The sequence below is a fragment of the Podarcis bocagei genome (genome assembly GCF_964188305.1).
Source record: "Podarcis bocagei genome assembly, chromosome: 8".
Taxonomy (NCBI): Eukaryota; Metazoa; Chordata; class Lepidosauria; order Squamata; family Lacertidae; genus Podarcis; species Podarcis bocagei.
Window position 1 is genome coordinate 56,641,908 of NC_138133.1, and position 25,292 is coordinate 56,667,199.

General features: G+C 42.0%; 1 long non-coding RNA gene across 3 annotated transcripts in view; it reads right to left on the bottom strand.

Annotated features, from left to right (window-relative positions):
- Positions 1–25,292, bottom strand: part of LOC308593134 — a 242,246-nt gene that overhangs the window by 73,142 nt on the left and 143,812 nt on the right. For all 3 annotated transcript variants that reach the window (XR_014010767.1, XR_014010768.1, XR_014010769.1), the window contains exon 4: positions 2,327–2,478. This is a non-coding gene — a long non-coding RNA (uncharacterized lncRNA). The remainder of the gene's footprint in view (positions 1–2,326; positions 2,479–25,292) is intronic.

Below are 25,292 nucleotides of genomic sequence, written 5' to 3' on the forward strand. Positions count from 1 at the left end.
AAATAATTCTAGAGTTTAATTATGTTGGAGATCTTAGAAACATCAGATCAGATCAGAGATATAAAATTTTATTTCAAAGCCTGGTACAAAAGTAAATGGCAGCTCTTATGAGACAATTATATAAATGTTAAGATGCATTCAGAAATGCAGCATATGGGGAAACAGCCTCATTAGAGTTGAAGGGTGCAATCCTAACCCCAATTACTTGGCAGTAATTCTACATGGTTAGGATTGCACTGCAAGATCTTGAGCTATAGCAGTAGCCCTGCTGCCCAGTGTTAAGTTTCGATTTTTTTACATCATTGTATGTATTACATTTTATCATATTGTGAGATGCCTTGGGTGGTCATTCTTTACTGACAGCCAACTGTAATATGGAAATAGCTACCATATTATTGACAGAAAACCTGGTGTCCTGTGACTTCCTAAGTAATTAATAATGAGGATTGTGCAGATGGAACTATTCACCCATTGCCTTTGAAACTCTGAATAAACCAATTTCACATACTCTTATACTAAAGAGAACGTACAATATCTGTGGACTACCTATAGATAGGGAGAAGTTCTGCAATATGTTGATATTCACTGAAACTAGGCTTCTTTAGTGTTAACCCCCTTGACTTTCACAAGAGGAAGGCCACTCGTGCAAAGGATAGATTTATGGTTGCTCCTTCCCATCAACCCCACTCCAGGCCATAATTTACTATAAATATGCCCCTGTAACACTTTCTTCCTGTGTTTGTTTGTTTTTTACTTCAAATAATTTTTGAGAAAGTAAGTTTATACTCACCCCCCCCCATTAAGAGCCATTTGCTTTTTTATGCTACAGATAATACAGATTATCAGGTACCTTTCAAAGACTTCAAAAGACAAGGAATAAAATTAATTCTGGTGCTTCAAACAAAGAGACATTTTTCTACCTCCGTCCTGCAGTCATCTACAAATGATGTACAACATTTGCGTAGAAATATAGTGAATGAGTTTGTACAGAATATTTGTGTGCGTGCACCAAGAGATAAAAAAAGAATAGTTCTTTTTCTAATCTATGGATCAAAGCAGGAATCCTGCTGTTCCCTGAAATTTAACCCTGCAGTTCAATGAATACAAATATAAGATTTGGAAGTTTTTTTTTTAAAAAAGGAGATGCTTTTATCCTAAATTACATATTCAGTCTATAGATAGATAGATGATAGATAGATAGATATAGAGATATAGAGATATAGTTTAACTATTATTGATAGGGTAATAGTATTATTCAGAAGTATGGCTGAACACTTTCCCTTATCAGTTTCTCCTGGAACCTTTCTTCATGAAAGTCAGAAATACAGTATAGTTTTATTTTTTTTTTAAGCCTTTCTATGTCCAGTGTTCTTCATACATCTATGATTCTTGAATGAGTGACCTAGAATTTCCTCATTTCTTGCCTTTTTACTCATTTTTTCTCCTTTTTTCTCCTCTAACCTGGCGTTCTCCCAGTTCACAGTAGAAAAGATTATTTCAGTGTTCCCTTCCCCTCAACTCTAAAGGTCTCTTGACCTTTCTGTCAATCAATTCAAATCCCATTCTGCTTGTGTCTCAGTGACACTGTTTTCACTTTGAAAGGCAAGAAGTAAACAAAGTATTCCATCTTTTCCTTAGGTGATTTCCTCTTCATCTCTTCTGCTCCCAAACAGAATCAGTCAGCACTTTCCTTTTCTTCTTTTACCTTCTTTCACTGAATTCTGAAGACACTCGAACTCAGGATGCAAGGGAGCAACGTGGTAAGATGAAGGCATGCTTCGCAAATCCACACCATGATCAACTCCTGCCCAGAAACCAATGTCCCCACTGTGGAAGGACGTGTGGATCCAGAAATGGCCTCCACAGTCAGTTACAAACTCATTGTTAAAACCATGTTTATGGAAGACAATCTTACTTGGCTACGAGTGATCGCCAAAGAAGAACTATGCCTTCCCCTTTTCTCCGCATGACTTTGGTTGTCATTTCAGGACTAAAACTACTGATCGATCCCAAAGAATTCAACTTCTGTTTTGTGCTGCACTTGCAGCTCTTGGACTGCAGAGCTGAAGGGCAGGATACCCTCTCCCCTGCCACAAGAGCCCACTTCCCAAGTCATAGCAAGCAAAAGGCCAACCTGGTCCCATCAAGGAACCAACCCTGTCAGATAAGACAATTCTCAAACTGCCAATGACTGCAAAAGCAATGGGGGAAAGGACATTTCACCCCCCCCCCATTGGAACAAGAGCCGACAACAGTTATACAGGCAAGAGCACAAGAAAGGCAAGATGAGTCTGGCTTGAATTAGATATAAATGTTTACCACTTACTTCCGACCTTGGAAAACTGATCTTCCTCCTCTGCCTTTCCCTTCCACATCCCTTCCCCTGTGTATCTTGTATTTTTAGTTTGTAAGCCTGATGGCTGAGTCTGTTGTTCATTTTCTTTATTATTGTGATTCATTGTGGGAGATCATAACTGTCTGAAAAGAAAGGTAAAAAATACAGTATGTAAGGAGACAAATCGATTGCCAGTGCTTCCTCCTAGATGTCCCACCAGTATCTCAAACTGATCACAAAGTAAATTATAGATAAGTGAGAAAAATCACTTGAAACTCTTGATTTCTTTCACCAAAATTCCTAAGTATCCTTACCCCGTGGTCTACCTGGCAGCAAGTCAGTATGTCAAGTCCAAGGTCCAAGTCCAGGGGTCAAACCACAGAAGCAAGAAGCAAAGTTCAAAATCCATAGTCCTAAGGAAATGCAGTCCAAGGTCAATCCAAGTAGCCAAGTCTGAAGTTTAGCAGTCAGAATACAGTCCAGAGTCAAACCCAAAGCACAGTTCCATGGAGGTCCAGGAGCATCTAAGCCAGGGTCCATCAATATGGGCAGTTGAACAGATACAGCACCTCAGCTCTGCTTCCTTTTCTGTACTTTGCCTGCGGACTGCAACATCTGGGCTTGATGAAGCATGTGACCCTCACCTGTTCTAAGCCTATTCCAGCTGAGGCATCACACCCCTCCTCCCAGAGCTAGTGAACTGGGCTGTGGGCCCTTGCTGGCCTCAGCCCCACCTGCCTCTCCCTGTGCCACAATGCCTGCTATGTTCATGGGGTCAGGGTCCCTTCTGGCTCTGGTGATGGGTTCTGCTGCTCTGGTTTCTATGCACTGACCTCCATCCCCTCACCATCCTTGGTCACCCTGTGAGTACTTACTTTTCCATCCCCTGCTTGTCACAGTCCTAGCCACACCCCTCCCTGGGATCCTCTTCCTTCTACCATTGTCCTACCAGTTCATTACACTAAGGAGCTGAGGTGAGCTCCAGATTTGCTTTGATTTTTGCTTTCTAGTGAATCCATTGACAAATTAGAGCTGTATGGAACACTGGGGATTTTGTGTGCTTCTGTCAAAATGCTTCCAGCTTTACTTAAAACTCATTGTATACTTTACATGAGTATGAACACTACTCCACACTGGCTTTAGGTAAAATTTTGGTTGCATCTCTGTGATGAAGATGTTGTTCCTAATTGTCCATCTTGGGAAAATGATTGCTTGTACATGAGAGCATGAGCAAAGTTCTTATTGTTGCAGGGTGATTTCATAGCTAGAAGCATCCTTGGAGCATGAACAGCGCGTGAACAGCTCGTGCTGTCCTATATGATTGGCTAACGTAGCATGGCCTGATGCTCGCATAGTCTAGTGCGAATGTCCTTATCTGCTGGCTAGAACAAATTGCTTGGCTTGTATTTTGTATCTTTCTGATTTCACACAATAAAAGCTGTGCTGCATTAGCCCTAGGAGCAGCCATATTTCGGAACCTATCATGGTGTGAGACTGATTTTTCTTTGGATGCCGAGCTGCAACTCGACAAAAAACCTTGTCACTGTTGTTGTCAATCCTTATAATTTGTCACATAACAGAATCTCTGGCTGTGTATACACCAAACAGTGAAAGAACACTTAAAGCACATTCCGCACTCCAAAATATCCTGGCAACTATAGTTCAACCCTAACAAGAGCTATAATTCCCAATGTTCTTCGCAAACCACAGTTCCCAGCATACTTTGTGGAGCCATGTGCCTTAAATGTACAGTATATGAATGGCTGAATGACTTCTCTCTGCCAGCTCACCATGCCCTGTTACGTCTTTAGCTTCTCACACTTCCTCTTCCCCATCTTCTCCCTCTGACCACTTATCATTGTTCCACCACCATTCCCCAGGCTCTGAGCCTTCTTCCCTTGGTGGTTCCTCAGCTACTTCCTTCTACCGTACCTTTGTATCCAACCAGTCCATGACACCCCCCTCAACTTGCCCCCTACCTTTTATAAATCCATAAAGCTCATCTCCCCAGAAAAATGCTTTGTCCTTCTGGTGATCCCCGCTCCCCATACTACCACTGTGAGTCTGTGAGAAAATTTAGGAGGACTTTAGAAATAGCCCTTTGAGTTTCTCTAAATACATTGATATAAACTGATATAAACTGAAAAGTCCACTTTGGGATAAACCAAGGCTGTGGGAGAGCTGACTGGAGAGTAGTTAAAATAATGCTAGATTCTGATTGAGGAAAAACTGGGTGCAAACTCCTTCCTTGTCTTGAAGATGGCAGAATGAACTTCATCCTTAACTTAGCCTACCAACTTCACAGGATTACTGTGAAGATAACATGGGATATTCCCCACAGACACTATCCTGGGATCATTGGAAAATATATTATGAAAAAATAAGCAAATCAAAAACAGGTGAATCTCAGACTTTATTATTAAAAAAATCTGGCTCACTGAAGTCTGAAAGATTTTTTTCCTGTGCACGGGGTGGGGGAATACCGTTCCCAAAGGTATGACTTTCTCTGGTAATGTTCTATATTTCAAGAAATGCAACCATTCAGAAAGGCTTCTGGTTTGTTTGATTCCCCTCTCCTAAATTGCTTAGAAGAAAGGGAATTGTTGATCCATTTATATGTATCTAGATAACCCAGGTTGTATTCAGCAGCACCCCTGCTTAGGCATCTTCCCATTCCTTTGAAATTACTGATTAAAGGGAAAATACACCCCCCCCCCCGCCGCCCAAGGTAGGCGAAGTGTAGCACTTTAGATAATATCATAGGGGACAATTCTCAAATGAATTGAAGATAAGCAGCTTCTCCTTGCAAAAAGGACATTTCAACTCTTCTCGCAGAGACTGAATCTTTATCCAAAAACTTCTTTACAGTGTGCTGAAATGTTTATCTATTTTTATTCAGTAACTGGATCGGGAAATGTAGGTATCGCTCAGACCTTGGGTCTCTTCATCAGCTGCTTAGCAGATGTGTTTGGGGCATTCCATGGTGTGGTCACTGTAACCTTTGAAAGGGAGATATACAACTTTAAAGGAGGCATAACCCAGGGAGATGAAATTTGTAGTGACATCTCAGCACTGGGTGTTTTAGAAAATGGCACTTGCTATGTCACTAACGCTCAATATGCCTTGGCCCAGCCTTAGTCATGCATGCTGTAGCCTGCTGCAATTCACACTACATGGAACTATCTTCGAAGAGGCCATGAGGGTGTTCAAGGGACTAGTTTGTCACACCCTGGTGCTGCAACAGTTGTATGCATTTCCAGGCCCAGTTCAAAGTACTGGTTTTTTACCTTTAAAGCCCTAAAATGTTTGGACCCAGTTTATTGGTATGAACTTGCCTGTCCTTTGAGATTGGCATTAGAGACCTTGTGCTCTGGCCCAGCTTTAAGACCAAGTAGATTAGTGGGCACTGGACAAAGGGCCTTTTCAGTAGCAGTCTCCATTTTACAGAAACCCCTGTGCAAAATGAAAAGAATCATAGAACTGTAGAGTTGGAAGAACCCTGAGGATCCCAGTGTTTCCCAAACTTGGGTCTCAGACTACAGTTCCCATAATCCCAGACCACTGGTCTTGCTAGCCAAGGATGATGGGAGTTGTAGTCCAAAACCAGCTGGAGAACCAAGTTTGGGAAACACTGATCTAATCCAGACCCCTGCAATGCAGGAATATGCAGCTTTTCCATATGGGGATCAAACCTGCAACCTTGCCATTATCAGCACCATGCTTTAACCGACTGAGCTTTGCATTTGCTCTGTAAAAAAAGATGTTATATGCTCTAATAGTACTTTAAGATATAAAAATAATGGATGATAGCCAACAAAGTCATACTCAAAGTAAACTTTTTGAAATGGATGTATTGATTTCTGTGGGTCAATGCTGATTGTGACTAATGTGGGCCTACACCCACTATTAATGACTACTATTAAAGATATCTTTGAAACAGTGGGGGCTTTTTACTGCTTAGTTTAATTGAAACACCCCCTTTTCACAGTAGACTGTGCCCAAAGTGGATGACAATAGATATCAAATATCAAAATACAGAAAAAACACACATTTTTAATACAAACTTAAACTAATTCAAACAGAACAAATTCAACAAGTCAAATTCAATACTACAATGAAATGATATAATCAAATACACAAGCAATATAAAATTTAATGGTGTGTGTATATAGAAATAACTGTTGTTTGTCAGTGGGGTATGAAAACCTGCTTTCAAGCAGCTTTCAGCTAACATGTCTATGCTCTGTATATTTACCGTATTTTTTGCCCCATAGGACGCACTTTTTCCTCTCCAAAAATGAAGGGGAAATGTGTGTGCGTCCTATGGGGCGAATGCAGGCTTTCGCTGAAGCCTGGAGAGCGAGAGGCATCGGTGCGCACCGACCCCTCTCGCTCTCCAGGCTTCAGGAAGCTATCCGCAAGCCTTGCAAACCCGGCGGGAGTTCCCGCGGGCTCACAAGGCTTGCAGGCAGCAGCCTGCAGCCCCAGCGAGTGTCCGCAAGCCTTGCGCGCCCGGCAGGAGGTCCCGCCGAGCGTGAGAGACTTGGGGTGGCAGCCTGTCGCCTGAAGCAAAGGGAGCCCTCTGGAAGGCTCCCTGTGCTTTGGGCGAGTGTCTGCAAGCCTCGCGCGCCCGGCGGGAGGTCCCGCCGGGCGCGCGATGCTTGGGGCGGCAGCCTGCAGCCCGAAGCACGCGGAGCCCTCCGGAGGGTGCCCCGTGCTTCGGGCAGGTGTGCGCAAGGCTTGGGGCGGCAGCCGCGGCGGGTGGGGGGACTAATTTTTTTTTATTCATCCCCCCCCAAAAAAAACGAGGTGCGTCCTATGGGCCGGTGCGCCCTATAGGACGAAAAATACGGTAAATTGCTTCTATGTTGGTGTCTTATTTTTAGCTACATTGATTTAATATATGATTTTTTTTTGCATTGTTTCAAATGGCTGCTGATGCAATATTTATAGACTGTAGCTTTGGGGTGAACTGTATGGTTTTAACATGCTGTTCATGGGCTTTCTCTGAAAGGCGGTATACAAATGCCAGCATAATACATCAAGATCACTAATAACACCCCCTGGTCTTTCTACACTCCGGTAGCTGCAGCAACCAAATGTAAGCAACACTTTGGGACCTGGGGGAGACAGAGTCAGCACAGGAAGCTGCTATATGCTGATTCAGACAATTGAGCCGTCTATTGTCTAAACTGACTGTCAGTGGCTCTGCATTTAGAAAGGAATATTCCCCATTTCTACTTGGAGATGCCAAGGACTGAACCTAGGACTCTATCAATTTGCTCAGGCCCTCCCCCAAATGAGGATTTAAGCCTCTCAGTCTCTTCTTGTCAGCACTGGACATGGAGACTCAGAGACGAGTAGTGAAGTTGATTCTTTATTCAAGAAAACAGAATACAAACAGAGAAACCTATGGGCAAGACTGACCCTGGTAAAAAAGTTGCCAGAACTGACAATCTGTGCCTCTTCCTCTTCCTCTTCCTCTCTCTCACTCAAGCCTGTTGCATGTTCAGCATCCCACCATTCTGTCCCCCTTCATCCTCTGATCTTCTTCAGTGTCCCACCACCATTTCCCTGGCTCTGATCCTTCCTCTTCTGAGGCTTCCCTGGGGAGTTCTCTGGCTAGCGCCTCCCACTACTCCACATACAGCCAGTCTCTGACATTTCTAGACTCTTGTGAGGTGAACAGCTCCCTAGTTTAGCACCTGAACCAACACTAGGTGCTGCTTGTGCTCAGGGCTTATACCCTGTCGGATTATTTAGCCCGGCTAACCCAGCATGCTCTGACTAGCAGCAGCCCAGCAGAAAAGGGTCTTTCCCATTTGAGGGTACTCTCAGGGGTGGAGAGTGACTGTGCTGGTCCAGGGGGGAGGTTACCGTGGGGCGAGGTCCAGGACCTGAGTCGAGGGTCGGCAGACAGTCCTCCACGGGCGAAGCAGGGTCCACAGCGAGGAGCCGGGCAAGGGCAGGAACTCTGGGGGAACAGGACTGGATGCTGGCCGAAACAGCTCATCAACAACGTTGCTCCCACAACCTGGGACCGGGCTGACTGGCCTTTATCTTCTCTGAGGCCAGGGGCGGCCCCGGCCCCCAGGAGACCCACCTCTCCTGGCCTTAAGGCGAGCACTCCTCCTGGGGGAAACCAGTTCCCTCCGCCTCTCTGCCCTGAGCCTCTGCAGTTCAGGAGAGGCTGAAGGGTTACTGGACCCAGGGGGAGACTCACCTGTAGACACTAAGTCCTCAACCACCTCCGGAGCCAGAGTGGATTCACCTGGTGCCTGCTCCTCAGGATCCGGCACAGGTGCAGGTGCCTCAGAGTCAAGGCCCTGCCCCAGCTCAGCCGGCCCTGGAGCCGGGGACTCCTGTGCAGGCTGGAGTTCCTCCGGTTCGGCCTCTGAATTGGATTCCCAGGCCATCACAGTGACTGATTCAGCTTTCTGTCAAGGAGGTACTGACATCAGCAAAGACAACTCCTCTTTTTCCAGCCTCTCAGACTTTTTGGCTGGTACTGCTGATCTTCTTGCATCTTTTCATTATTATTTTCTAGACATCTTTCCTTTTCCTCTTTGTATCTTTCCTCCTTATCTCTCTCTGCCAAGTTCTTGTTCTGCCTTCCATTCTTCCACTTCACTTCTATACCAGTCTAATTTTTTTTGCTCTTGAATCATAATCATGGCTTCCCTTTCAGACTGAGATCCTCTAGGCCACTCCTGCCACTAGTGGGATTCTCCAGATGACATCCTACTCATACATTTTCCATTAGCTCCAGAAGCCCTTAAAGCCTTTTGCCTTCAATGTACAGTGGTACCTTGGGTTACAAATGCTTCAGGTTACAGACTCCACTAACCCAGAAATAGTACCTTGGGTTAAGAACTTTGCTTCAGGATGAGAACAGAAATCACGCAGCAGTGGTGTGGTGGCAGCAGGAGGCCCCATTAGCTAAAGTGGTGCTTCAGGTTAAGAACAGTTTCAGGTTAAGAATGGACCTCCGGAATGAATTAAGGTCTTAACCTGAGGTACCTGAGGTATTGCTGAACGAATGAATGTTCAAATTACACACCCAGAACATTCATAAAGAGGAGAATTGTGGGCAGTATTCAACTACTGTGCCCCATCAGCACAAGGATTTCAGCTTGTACAGTGGGACTGCCCTCCCCCACCATGCCATCCCCATAATCTGCTGGAGAAGTTTGGGGCAGATTTAGGGGTCACATGAGGGAGGGGTAGAATGTGCCATTCCACAAGGAGAAATCATTGAGCTGGTGGAATGAAAGATTGAGCACTATGTTGGAGTCCAACCAGTATTTAGCCAAAGAAATGTCACTTCTGAATAATCAATTGGTTATTCGTGTTTTTTTATGCTGCTCATTTTTGTTCCACTACATTGGAAACAACTAGAATTAAGGAAACATTCACTAGTTGGAAGTCTGAGGATCACCTGAGCTTTAAAAAAAGTCATTATCCCCTACTGAATTTTAGCTCTCTACTTTTCATCCAATTAAGGAGTGAAAAAAAGGAAGTATGGAACTACCTTATCTCTTCTACTAAGGAGGATACGGTGCCACATTTAGCTCTACTCACTGTCACATTTTCAAGTGGGGCTTCAAAGAAATGACTGGACAACCAGGGCCAAACTATATATTACAGTAAGAGAACTTCTGATTGATTTCCTAACTCCCCCACCTGCTGCCGAGTACCTACCAGGTAGTGTCAATTCCTTCCGGCATCTACAGCTACAGCAGTGACTGCAAGGTACTAGCATCCCTAGTAAATCAGTTTCCTCCTCTGAATATCTTTCTTCTGTGTCAGGCTCTGATTGATGGGACATGATGACACATATGACTGCTTACTCAATGCCTTACGATGCTAGCAGGAAGCATTTTCTTTTCTTTTCTTCACATACATCTTAATATTTACAACTTTCTTGCTATAGAGGATCTGTAGGGCTAACCCAAGCCATTACATTTTCCCCAAACTCTCCAATATCGAGCCATGTCTCAATTTTTATTTTGAAACTATACCATCCCAAAACTCATGAAATATCAATGGAATGAAAAGTGGAAAACAGCAAGCAAAAGCTCTTTGCAACTTTCTCACTTGCCTTAGAGAGTTCGGTCCCTTTCAAATATTAACCAAGGGTATGATGCTTTAGGTGGGCTGCAAATAAATTATTAAACTTTATTTAGAGGATGGTGGAGCATTCTTCACATTGATTACAGGGCATGTCATCACATATAACAATAGGGTAAATAGATTGATGAAGGCCATTGATAATGCCCCCCTATGCAGAAAGTGTCCTTAAAATAAGAAAACTGAACACAATAACACATGAATACATTCAGCATGAGTATAGCTGTACACCCAAGTTTTGTTAAGTGTAATTGTTTAATTGACACTGAAATGGGAATGCTTGTGTATTGCTGGAAGATTCCATGAAAGCTAAAGAAGAGCAAAAAGGGATCTCTGAGCAACTTGATGGATAATTAACTGTTGTTGTTCTCTAGTAGTTAACCTGTGAGTGTTTAACCTTAGATCAAGTGACAAAGGTATTTTGACAGGGAGTCGCCTCAAGTCTTTGTTCTCAGGCTTCTCTAAGAGCTGCAAAGCCTTAGGGGCTGGAATGCAGGCAATAGAGCCTGTGAGAGATAGAGCTATGTTTGTCAGCTCAAAGTTTATTTTATTTCTAAGATGCTGAGCCTGTGCTGGACTTGCACAAAATCTTGTATGAAATTATTTGAATGTATCTTTGATGTTTTTGTTCTGTTTTGAAGAATGTTCTGCAAGTAAAGTTTTGAACCATATCTAATGGGTCTAGACAATGCTTCATTCCAAAAGGAGACAGCTTTTACACACCCAGTCACTGTACAATATTAATATCTACAATAAGCTGTACCCCATATTTCTGAGGAGTCAGTTCTTGGTGCTGACATTTAAATTCAACAAGTGTGTAGTCATTTGCACAAACAACTGTACACATATACACATAATGTGCAAACAGCACCAGATATTTCTAGTATAACCCTACATAAATGTTCCTGGTTATTAATCTGTGTCTACTGAAAAACAGCTTGAATTTCCTGACTATTTTTTTTAAAAAATTAACAAATTGCATACTAACTAAATATTAATATTGAGCTGGGGGTTAATATTGAAAAAGGAGTGACCAGAACTCAGTGTTACAACCCATGCTTTGCATGCAGAAGATCCCAGATTTAGACCCCCCCCATCTGCACCATACATTAAAGCAGTACAGTATTATACAACTTTAAATAGTCATGGTTCCCCCTCAAAGAATCCAGGGAACTTTAGCTAGTTGTTTTGTGATGAGCCCTTCATTTCCCTCATACAGCTACAAGTCTCAGAGTGGTTTAACAAGCAATCTCTGTTCCAAGGGGACTCTGGGAATTGTAGGAGGGAGAGAAACAGGGGTCTCTTAACAACTCTCCATGCACCTACAGTACCCAGAATACTTTGGGGGAGGCCATGGCTGTTAAAAGTGTTATGGTACTGCTCTAAATGTATCATGCAGATGTCACTGACATCTCCAGTGGAAATGATCTGGTATAAGGTAATAGGGAAGATATCTGTAGATATGCAATTTGACCTTGTATACAGCAGCTTTGGATTTCTATCCTAGATCTACTGTGCTTTAGGAAAGCATGGGAGTCCAATTGCAGAAATCCTGTAGCTGGAGTTATCTTTGGTGAAAATTACTTGGGTAGCATTTACAGGGACAGAGCTAAACATTGCAAGATGCTCAAGGGAGATGCCAAAAATGTCTCTGTATTTTATTATGTTTTGTTATCTGTGAATCTGGAATATTTATTTGACATTGGGATTTTGCTTTTGTCATACAAAGTGTGTAAGCAGTCAAGGTAAGCTAAGATGACAGCTAGCAATTTACCAGAACAACAAAGACAGGAGAACTAAGATCAAGATAACAAAGAAGCATATTAAAAAGTACTTGAAAATTCAAGTCATTGTGGCCTAATTATATTCCACCTGGAGGAATCAGCTGGAGAAATTTTTGAAATACACACTATTAGATTTAAAAGATTCATGGTGCAACACAATAGCTTCAGAAGATGGTGAAGAGCAAACAGACCCATAACGCATATGCTTCAGTTTCAAAGGAACTTCACCAAAGGGTGTCCTTTATTATTGCTACAGGGTCAAGCTTCAAAAATTGAACAAAAATAGCCCCATAAACAACAAACCAGCTGATATGATTTCTGGCCCTGGGGTTGGGGGTTGGGGTGGGAATCATAGAGCAGAGATGGGCAACCTTTTTTTCCCCTGTCAAGAGCTGCATTCTCCCTGGTATAACCATTCAATCTCTTTACTATGGTCAGTGACCAGTACTGGGGGACCTGGGGCAAGAAGTGGACACAATTATGGATAAAGCCAGAGACAAAACTGTTCTGAATTAACTATCAAAAGGTGAATAGACAATTGGTGTGTTTTTTTGTGTGTGTGTTTTTAAATAGTGTAATAATGAATGACTCAACATCAGCCTGTAAGGAGATATTAAAAATGATCCCACTGAGGTCATCCCAGAATAGTGTTTTCATTACTAACTTGGATAAATGTACCACACTTACTAAACTCACAATAAGACAAAACTGGGAAGGTTAGCTAATAGAAGACAGGATAAAGAGACAGATTTACCTTAATAAGTTGGAATAATGGGCTGATTAAAAATGACATTTAAAAAGGACAGAAGTGTTACAAATATTTTTGTTTAATAAAAACCCCACAAACCCACTTACAGGATGATAAACAATTAGCAAAGCAGCAGCCCTGGCAGATTTAGCAGTTATGAGATCAGCAGATATTCCTATTCAACTGTATAAATGGAAACGTCATATCAAATCTTCAAGAAATAATAGTAGTACTTACTAACATGACCTTACTTGAGAGTACCATGTTCAGTGTTGTATATCACACTCATATGAAGTGTGTTGATAAACTGAAATGGAATTCAGAGTGGAAGTAGAAAGATCCAGGAAAATCTGCTGTAGCAGAAATGCTAAAGGAAGATTTAGGACAGTCAAGTTTTCAAAATTTAATTATTATAGAGATGCCAGAAAGATAAGAGACAACCATGGTCAATTCAGGATCAGATCAGGAAAGAAGCAATGGGTTGGAAAGTAGTTTTAAGATAGTCTTATTTGGTCTAGTAGCAGAATATCCTTGCAAGGGTGATTTCAAGAAAAGGCCAGAATTTTCAGTCATGTCTCTATAAGAGCCATGTAGTTCAAATGGCAATACTATTCATGGTGTTATACAATCCTTACATTCACTCCATTAATTTACATTGTTATTGTACTCAAGACATGCATAGAGTTTGGCATGACATGCAACTAAGAACAAATGTGCCTATGGGAGGGAAGAAAGTAGACAGATGCCATTTTTTTCTGTCAAATGACATGAGTAGCTTGGACTGGTGTATCATTATTAGATATTTGAGTGGAATAAAGTGCATCTGTTTGTATATATATATATAAAGGCATAGGTGTAAATGTAGATGAAGCTGCCTTTATACGTATACTGAGTCAGGCCATTAGTCTTTCTAGTCTAAAAGTGTCTGTTCTGACCATCAGGTCTCAACAGGATAACTTTTCCAGCCTTGGTACCTGAGAGCCTTTAAGTGGCAATGATAGGGAATATGTGTACTTTGGCAAGCAAGGGCTATACACTATCACGGAGCTCAGGTCAGAGAAAGCATTAGAGCAGAATAAAGATAATATTGGCAGAGTGCAAGATATTTCTCCTCTCATTATATAGGACATTTTGAGAGGCCTCACAATTAGACCCAGTGGCCACATCACTGTGATGTGTGTTTAATAACTACTTTGAACAAAGCTCTTTAAAAATCAGGCATAAGGGTTAGAGTTTCAGACACACGCTCGACACAATATATTATGCGAATTGCAAGAAAGGAAACCAAAGGTCCTTCCACAATTTTGCCTTTTAAAGAAATTCTGTAGGAAACTAATTAAAAAAACATGTGTACCAAATTGCTCTCTCGCCAAGAATAAATTGTAGCAAAAGACAGATCAAGGGGAGCTGTCCATTGCGCTGCAGAGCAGCATAAAGAAACACAACTCACCACTTGATACCTTGGGGCCAGAAGATCTGGAATTCCGTTTATCATAAGCACCGATTCATTTTCCCTAACTGTGTCATGCTTCTGAATCCTGAGGTTAATTTGTTAGATTATTCTAATATTCATCAAAGACTTTTCAGCGTCTTAAGCCTTCACAGTTTAATGTGTTCATTTATAGAGAACAGGTAAGAGAAATGAAAACTAATTAAATGATTTATTAAAAGTCTTTTAAAATTTACTCTTCCCTAGTTTCACTCATTGGATCAGCTAAGCAACTATGGAGGAAGTGCAGCATACTTCTCATAGGAAGGTCAAAAATCAATGATAGCTACCCTCTAATAATAGAGGACTCATTTTGCAAGGTCCCCATTTTCAACATAAGGACCTTGCAAAATGTGAGCATTTAAATTTCATATCCTACATATGTTTATTTTAGGGTACCTGACTCTGAACCATTCCCTTTTTTTGCCCAGTATTAATAGGCTTAGTGTAGCCAATATACTGAAACACTAAGATTGAAAACATAGACAGAGCTAGTATTATTGAAATTTAAGGAGCTGTAGATTGTGGAATCAGGCTTGATGCTCTAACCCACCCACTGGGGGCCACTTTGATAAATGGGCAGGACAGTCTATATTGAAAGCGGACACTTCCAGCTCTGTATAGGTTAGTGTTCTTACCTGACTGGGATCACATGGGAGCTTAATTATTAGATTATTTAATAGTCTAGAGTTGGGGTTGTCAGGCTTGAACCCATTAGACTTGCCATTGACAAAGTTATTGTAGAAGCCCTGTAAACAAGCACATTCAATTTCCCTTGGAGTTTTGAAGCATACTCTGTTTTCAGAATGGTTTTCTTCAAATGCTTATTTAATTGAATTGGCTACTATAGTTTGGGCTTTTATTTGAACCTTCATTTGCAAATTGATGTACTGATTCTAAAATACATATTTTACAGCTCCAGTAGCCATCAACTACACTACAGGAAAGAGGATACCCTATGAAGATATTAAAACAGGCATTTTATATAGCTTAATCAGTTAGATGCGGTACTTTGTTGACATCTAAACATCAGAATAATGAAACCAACAGGGTGATTGAACCCATCACTTTTTATGGATGCACATCACAGATTAAGACCACTATCCAGAAATATTGGTATCTGTAAGAAAATATACGTATATGCAACAGTGCTCCCATGTTAGCATATAAGTGTGTGCCAAATCTGCAAGGTATTTTGGTACATGCCAAAATAAGGACAAATTGAGGCCTTTGTAAGACCACAGACAATATTTCTGTTGGACAGTTCCCCTGCGTGAATTTGTAATATATGTACCAACTGTGGCAAACTAAAATCTTAGAATCATAGAATCATAGAATCATAGAATCATAGAGTTGGAAGAGACCACAAGGGCCATCGAGTCCAACCCCCTGCCAAGCAGGAAACACCATCAGAGCACTCCTGACATATGGTTGTCAAGCCTCTGCTTAAAGACCTCCAAAGTAGGAGACTCCACCACACTCCTTGGCAGCAAATTCCACTGTCGAACAGCTCTTACTGTCAGGAAGTTCTTCCTAATGTTTAGGTGGAATCTTCTTTCTTGTAGTTTGGATCCATTGCTCCGTGTCCGCTTCTCTGGAGCAGCAGAAAACAACCTTTCTCCCTCCTCTATGTGACATCCTTTTATATATTTGAACATGGCTATCATATCACCCCTTAACCTTCTCTTCTCCAGGCTAAACATGCCCAGCTCCCTTAACCGTTCCTCATAAGGCATCGTTTCCAGGTCTTTGACCATTTTGGTTGCCCTCTTCTGGACACGTTCCAGTTTGTCAGTGTCCTTCTTGAATTGTGGTGCCCAGAACTGGACACAGTACTCCAGGTGAGGTCTGACCAGAGCAGAATACAGTGGCACTATTACTTCCCTTGATCTAGATGCTATACTCCTATTGATGAGGCCCAGAATTGCATTGGCTTTTTTAGCTGCCGCGTCACACTGTTGGCTCATGTCAAGTTTGTGGTCAACCAAGACTCCTAGATCCTTTTCACATGTACTGCTCTCAAGCCAGGTGTCACCCATCTTGTATTTGTTCCTCTCATTTTTTTTGCCCAAGTGCAATACTTTACATTTCTCCCTGTTAAAATTCATCTTGTTTGTTTTGGCCCAGTTTTCTAATCTGTCAAGGTCGTTTTGAAGTGTGTTCCTGTCCTCTGGGGTGTTAGCCACCCCTCCCAGTTTAGTGTCATCTGCAAATTTGATCAGGATGCCCTTGAGTCCATCATCCAAGTCGTTGATAAAGATGTTGAATAAGACCGGGCCCAAGACAGAACCCTGTGGCACCCCACTAGTCACTCTTCTCCAGGATGAAGAGGAACCATTGATGAGCACCCTTTGGGTTCGGTCAGTCAGCCAGTTACAAATCCACTGAGTGGTAGCATAGTCAAGACCGCATTTTACCAGCTTCTTTACAAGAATATCATGGGGCACCTTGTCAAATGCCTTACTGAAATCAAGGTAGGCTATATCCACTGAGTTCCCTTCATCTACCAGGCTTGTAATTCTGTCAAAAAATGAGATCAGGTTAGTCTGACATGACTTATTTTTCAGAAATCCATGCTGACTATTGGTGATCACAGCATTCCTTTCTAGGTGCTCACAGACTGTTTGCTTAATGATCTGCTCCAGAATCTTCCCTGGTATTGATGTCAGACTGACTGGGCGATAATTATTTGGGTCCTCTCTTTTCCCCTTTTTGAAAATAGGGACAACATTTGCCCTCCTCCAGTCTGCCGGGACTTCGCCTGTTCTCCAGGAATTCTCAAAGATGACTGCCAGTGGTTCTGAGATCACGTCTGCCAGTTCTTTTAATACTCTTGGATGCAGTTCATCTGGCCCTGGAGACTTGAATACATCTAAACTAGCCAAATATTCTTGTACTATCTCCTTAGTTATTCTGGGCTGTGTTTCCTTTGCTGAATCATTTGCTCCAAATTCTTCAGGTCGGGCATTGTTTTCTTTATCGGAGAAGACTGAGGCAAAGAAGGCATTGAGGAGTTCAGCCCTTTCTGTGTCCCCTGTTTGCATTTCACCATCTTCTCCTCTGAGTGACCCCACTGTTTCTTTGTTCTTCCTTTTGCTACGAACATACCCATAAAAGCCTTTTTTGTTGCTTTTAACCTCTCTAGCAAGCCTGAGTTCATTCTGTGCTTTAGCTTTTCTGACTTTGTGTCTACACGTGCTGGCTATTTGTTTGAATTCCTCTTTGGTGGTTTCCCCCCTTTTCCATTTTTTGTACACATCCTTTTTTAATCTTAACTCAGTTAAAAGTTCTTTAGATAGCCACCCTGGCTTCTTTAGGCACCTTCCATGTTTCCGTCTCATTGGTATTGCCTGACGTTGTGCTTTTACTATCTCCCTCTTAACAAACTCCCAGCCATCATGAACTCCCTTTCCTTTTAGTATTACTGTCCATGGGATCTCACCCAGCACTTCCCTAAGTTTTATGAAGTCGGCTTTCTTAAAGTCAAGAAATTGAGTCCTAGTATGCTTGGCTGCTCCTTTCCGCTGTATAGTAAACTTCAGAAGAGCATGATCACTCGCGCCTAATGATCCTTCAACTTCTACCCCACTAACCAGGTCATCAACATTGGTTAGGACCAGATCTAAAATGGCTGTTCCTCTTGTTGCTTCTCCCACTTTCTGGACAATGAAGTTGTCTGCAAGGCCAGTGAGGAATCTGTTTGACCTTATGCTCTTGGCTGAGTTTGACATCCAACAAATATCTGGGTAATTGAAGTCCCCCATTACTACTATCTCCCTTCCTTTTGCATGCTTGGCCATCTGTTCCAGGAAGGCATCATCTATGTCCTCCGTTTGGCTTTCAGTAATCCTGATAACAAAGTATCCATCCTGAAATATTTATACACCTGCAACACTAAAAATACTTTATTTATGCAGTTCGATGTCCATGTACCTTGTTGGGATGACCACTAGAACGATTAAGATCAGCAGAGGATAAAACAAAAGTTGCACTGGGACAGGGGGGGAATCCATGCACTGCTAAGCATTTTATAGAGCAACAACATGGTACCAAATTCCTGTTTTCAGCATTTTTACGCTCTTCCATTTTTTTTAAAAAAAGTTTACATGATTGTTTCTTTACTGTTTATTTTATTATATTTTGGAAAGTGCCTTGGGATCACTATGAGTGATGAAGGGCCGTCTACAAAGCTAGATAATAAAATGAAAGAATGAATTAAGATAGGCTGGCCTTGAGCTCTGGAATTAACAAAATTATAGTATGGGTGTTGTTCCTATGCACGGCTATATACATCTGGAGAACAGTGTGGCATATGGGTTAAAGTAAGTATGGTGCTCTATCATACTGATAGACTGAGCAAATTCGAGATGAGCATGAGATAGCTGACTTGTGCCTCCTCCTCACTGCCTTCTCTTGTCCATGGGGACATTGCTCTCTCTCCCACTTAACAAGCCAGCTAGCAGTTACTGCCTCCCCCATCTTGCCCTCTCACTCCCACACTAACTGCCACCCAGTTTCAATCTTCAGCCTGGAATGCATGGGGCTTCAAAGAGTCCTATAATCAACCACAGAATCCTAAACCAGAGAGTCATACAATCTACAGATTTTCCCCCTCACTTGCTTCCTTTGGTGATCCAAAACAAAATGATCAGATTTCCATTTTATCTATGGTTCATGGGAAATATATTAAATGCCATCAACTGTCTCAAGCTATGGATGAGAAAATCCAGGAAGCACACTTCCCCCCAAAAGTTCATTCTAGCACATTTCTAATAAGGCTCAAGGTGAAGTGGCTATGTTGGCTTTGTCATCAAAGGAAATTAACCTTATTAATTTGTGGCCTTGGGAGAGGGAAGAGGAGAGGCCTCCCAGCCTCTAGGGCAGAAAGCTTGAGGTCTCTGCAGGGTCCTAGAGTCCAACCTTCTCTGTCAGAAAGTTTATTGAGCACTGATGAGGTTTTGGGAAGGAGCCCTCATGCCTCCTTCCGATGCTGCTGTCGCAGCTCAAAAGTGGGGCACCCCGAATCCAAACAGAACCCCGGGGCAACTGGCCAAAAATAGTGACTGCCACGACAAAATTGGGACTCTTGGAGGGTCTGCTCTATAGAGGACTTCATCCTTTAATCTAGTACTGAGCTTAAGCATCATGACTTAGGCTAGTATGACAGAGCAGTGCCAAGACAGCATGAGAAATTTACTTCATTCCTGTGTGCTGAATTTAGCTTTCAATATTTCTCTCTCTTTTGCACTGAATTATTGTCAAGCCTTTTAAAAAAGGAAACAGCTTAACCTTCCACTGCCCTTGCTTTTGGGCATACGTAACTAGCAATCATGACACCAAGTAAGAATGCTTCATCTGGAGACTCAAGTCTTGTCCTGAACTGAATGCACTTTCCATTAGGGACAGTATCCTTAGACCTGTTAGAAGAGGTAGGATTTCTCAACCTTTTAAATATAAAAAGCCCACACCCTTCTTCAAACCTGGCTCCACTCATCATTTTATGTGAATTTTCAAAAGGATTGAAATATTGTGACTTTTAATTATAAATAACATTTTAGGGCTTAATAATAATGATGAATCAAAGTACTTATAATTGTAAATACATATTGAAATTTGCACAAAAAAGCACATGAAATTTAACAGTATATGAGAACTTCCTGTTCCAGTCAGTGCCTCCTTGAGCAAGGTAATCCAGAGCTCTGTTTCAGTCCTGTATTCTTTGACTGTCCTTTGGCCCTGACTAAAGGTAAAGGTAAAGGTACCCCTGCCCGTACGGGCCAGTCTTGACAGACTCTGGGGTTTGTGCGCTCATCTCACTCTAGAGGCCGGGAGCCGGCGCCGTCCACAGACACTTCCGGGTCACGTGGCCAGTTTGACATCACTGCTCTGGCGAGCCTGCACCAGCACAGCACACGGAACGCCATTTACCTTCCCGCTATAAAGCGGTACCTATTTATCTACTTGCACTTTAAGGGTGCTTTCGAACTGCTAGGTGGGCAGGAGCTGGGACCGAAAGACAGGAGCTCACCCCGCTGCAGGGATTCGATACAATCGGCAAGTCCTAGGCACTGTGGTTTTACCCACAGCGCCACCCGCATCCCACTTTGGCCCTGACTACTGGCTTGCTAATCATTCCTGTCTCCTGGTCCTTTCTTTGGTCTTGACTTGGGGCTCATCAATTGCTAACAGCTCCCCATTGACTGCCCATGGCCCAGCCCTGACTCCAGCCAGTTGACGACTCAACCCTATAGGAAACCGATTAAAAATATATTTCTTATACTTCTAGAAGCAAACACTCATCATTCTAGGCACATTTCCCCCCTACTCTTTTCTTGTGCAATACCCATCACTTTACTGGGGATGCGCAGCAGATGTTTGTGAAGGATTGTGCCCCAAGTTGCCTACCTCTGAGTCACTTCCAAAGAAGCAAAAAATGCAGATTCGTCAATCTTTCTTCTGTGCCCATATCAGCATACAGCACATTTTATATTTTGCTTTTAAATTTATGGCAATTTGAATATTATTTTAAATTATGCATGGATTCCAGTCCAGTTGAAAAAGGTTTCCATTCCAGGCACAGACATCTTTATGAAGTGCAGGAAAAGAATTCAACAGTGCTGCAATGGCTAAGAAAGCCTGTTAAAACTAGATGGCACATTTGTAAGGTAGAGATTTGTGTTCATATTTTGTGTAGACTTGGAGAAAATTACTCGATGCACAGATCTGCCATATCCCAAAACTGCCTACCCAATGGCAGGAAAAGCACCATATATTAATGAAAGGCTCTGACTTGGAATTATATGTGCTCTGCTAGCAAACAAAAACATCTCTCTCTCTCTCTCTCTCTCTCTCTCTCTCTCTCTCTCACACACACACACACACACACACACACACACACACTCACTCTCTCTCTCTCTCTCTCTCTCTCACACACACACACACACAATTTAGATCTCGGCTGGTCTACTTAAGTATATTGGCAAATTATGCACACCTGGCATACAGATAAATGACAAGTGGATAAACCAAATGTTTTGTAGCATGGGAAAGGAGATTGAATGCTAGCCTGCCTGAACTACCTCATACTGATTTTATGACTCTGTCAATTACTTCTGGCACCATGCTTTCCTCAGGTCACTTCTCAATTGATCCTTTGGTCACCTGTCTCTGTGTGCATTCAGTTGGATTTATTTATTGCATTGGCTATCATAACACATGCATGGGATTGAGCATCCTCCCCTGTGGTGGGGGAATGGTGAGCTGTCAGGGTCCAAAAGGGAGGCAGTCATAAGAGCCACCAGGTAAGAGAAGTCATGGATAAGGAGTTCCTGGAAGTTGCTGGGTCAGTAGGGAGATGCAACTGCTCCAAAGATCCAGGTGCACAAAGAAGTTGGAAAGAACAGTGCCGAGAAGAAGAGAGGCAAATTGAATTCATTTATCAAGCTCAATTGTTTATTTGTAAACATTTCTGCACCACCAACATTAAGGAGACAGGGAACATGGTGATGAACAGCATAAAACCAACAATAAAATTACATTCATAAAACAAGTTCAAAATGTGTTATAGATCAGTAGATCAGCTTAATACATTGACAAAACTGGATCATCCCATCGGGGGAAGCCTGGGTGAACAAGGTCAGTTTTAAGCAGGTGCCTAAATGCCAGCACTGTAGCATCGTGCTCTGTCTGACCCTGCTGATGAGAAGTGGACAGCACAAGTTCCGTTTCTGAAAGGCCACAAGGCAAGGAGACCTGTGGCCAGGCAGCTGAAGTAGTCACTGGAGGAATGGACCACCTGGGCAAAGCAAGGTCTACCTCTTCTTGCTGCTCCATTTAAGAGGCATAGAGTATAGCAAATATAGTGAGGAGGACAATGATATAAAGGCTGCACAGGTATAGCTGGCATTCTTGCAGCAAAAGCTTATGCATATTTATTTGGAAGTAGGGCCCACTGTGTTCAATGGTGTTTACTCCCACAAATGTGTGCACAGGATGATAGCCTTGGTGTACCCAGCCATCTCTTTACTCCACCACCCCTCCATTCTTTGGCTGCCCAGCCATGTTTATCTTCAGATGCAGCTGGTCGGACTGTGCTGCTCTCCTGCCCCAGCCGTAACTATGCTAAATCAGAAGAATGTAACCTGAGTATTAAAGTTCAGGGATTGACTATGTTAAAGCCCTATCAGCTCCTGTTTTCCAGTGCAGCATGGAAGGCCCATGTGCTTTCTTTTAAGATGCATTATTGTTCTTTACAAGAAAGCAGCTAATTCTGTTTTTGGCCTGCTATGTTCTCAAGAATTTCTGCTCCAGTTGTCTTCCTTTCACCTCAGTTGTGAACAGCCCATTATCTTTATGGATTGTGGATGCTGGCTACAACTTCAGGGTCCCAAAGCGATGCAGCATATCAAGCTCTCTTTTATTTATTTATCTGGATGTTTTAGCTGCTAAAGGATGTAAGAGTGCACTGCATTCTGTCAATCAGAGTTAATTACTGTAATGTTTCTTTTGGCAGGTTCTCCTTCAAACAGGTTGCCTTTCCTGAAAAATGATGTTGATTGTTGCCTGTGTCAGATTTTATCAGCACGCTGTGTCCATTCTATGCAAACTGCACACTTACAATTTCATGGAGGTATAAACCACACTAAATTTAGAACAGTCAAGCAGACTGAAAGACAGAATTTCTATCACTGTCTGACAGCAGTCAGGATTATTTGGTTTTATGTAAAAAAATCTTAGTTATGTGTTTTCGATACTGTTGTAGTTTGTGGGGAGGGCAGCCTCCCTTAAATTCATAGAAGCAGTAAAGGGTTAGAATTTAATCAAGTGCCCTGAATCCCCAAATCCAGCAGGGATTCAAGTGCTGGAAAAGACAGGCCAGCCTGATAATCGCTAACTTAACAAAGGTAAGGTAATAAGCCATTAAAAAAGCAGGGACTCTGTGCCAAAAGCATATGGGTGGGGCCCCACATGAGCTCTGAGATAGTTAGCATAGATTAGGATAATAGTGGTGGTGAAATGACCTAGGGACCTAGAGGTTGCAGTCTGTTAAATGCAGCAAGTTGTGGAGAGTCAGAGCCATGGCTGTGGTCTGTTTGGATCCAAGGCTACAGCTATGGGAGAAGCAAGAACCTTTTGGAGTGTTAGTGCTTTGAACTCCTCTATTGTAGTCTCAGGTTGTATATATGTGTAAATAAACTGTATATCATAAAGACACCACAGTCTACACCATGCCTAATTTCCAAAGGAAACATGAACTCTGGAGCCCTGTAATCTGGCACAACTCAGAGATTGGGGTGGCATGTAGGCATGGGTGTCAGCAGCTGGAATTTGTGTTTCCTGGAGGAAAGGCCCATGAGTGAGGTGCGTCTATTTTTAATTTTATTTCTGCCGCTGTCAAACCTGATGTAGTTTGGGGGTAAGAAAAATTTATTGGGGACTTGGTCTTGAGGTTAGTCACCCTTGCTTTAAAGTGTATAAGCACACCTTGCCTACCAGCACCCAGCATCTAATCTTTTGAATTCTTTATGACTTCTTGCTTTTCTACCCACTTGTTGGTGGATTGCAGTAGCAGAACTGACTCCTGTCCAGGACAACTGTTCATTGAAGCTTCTTCACTTCCTCTTCTAACCTGCTTTTGTAGTCTATGGGGACAGAGATTACTTCTTAATCGGAGAACTTTAGAATACGAAAACTATATTTGGCATCAGTAGCAGCATTTGAACCTCCTTGCATTTTGCAAATCAGTACTCCTTTACCCTTTCTACTATTTCACGGAATGCTTGCTCACTTGGATCTAAACTGGAGGTCACAGTTTGCTTTGAATCTAAACTAGGAAACCAGATACCACATAAAGTCCAAGCATGGGATGAGAGAATGTTTGAATTCAGCTACAGAACATCTTTTCTGATTTTCCTTTTGTTTTGATCAAAGACTCTTCCATGATGCATTAAAACGGACATTTACACTAGCATTGCTTATTTTTACTAACCCTAGTCTCAGAATTCATTGCCAGCATATTTTATCTTACCATTAACTAAGCTTTTAAAAAGATTCCCCCCCCCAAAAAAAAATCAACCACAGTGTTGTTATTCACTCTGTGCTATTTCATTTCCTCGTCATTTAGGAGGAGGGGGGGACACCCAGCAGTTTGTCTCAAACAAAAAGTTTGTTCTTTTCCTCTTTCCATTGGAGAAATTCATGATAATTATTCTTCTGCACCTGCCTAATGGGGCTGAAGTAATTCAATTGTCATATTGGTGTAGATTGTTGCTTTGTGTAATGTATCACCCCTGCTGTTTCTCTTTTAAAAAATTCTATACTCTTCCATTATTCAGCAAGGCCTAATGATTACTTCAGCATTTGCACAGGCTGCACTATTTTGATTTTAATTGACTTCACTCTTTTAATTAAATACATTTAGTTTTTAACGCTGTTGTTGACATGCATGGTTTTGTCTTTATCAGTAGTTTCTTCCATTTGCCTTCTAGTGGTCTATGGACATTTCATTTAGTGGTTCATTTTAAAGAGGAGGCACATATAACATGAGCTTTTGCATTTATAAAGGCAACAGAAAAAGATGATTTGGTAGCAGTTTGATTTAAGGAAGATCAAGCATATATCCTTATTGGAACTGCAATATATACATTTATAATGCTCAATATAGTTTCACTTAATATCTATCATTTCAGACGAATTGTATAAAGATTTGTATTTCAAATATCATAGAACAAATTTGAAAGTCAATATTTTTTAAAAAATAGTTTTTATATAAGTAGGCATACAAACATAATGTGATTTTTTTAAAAA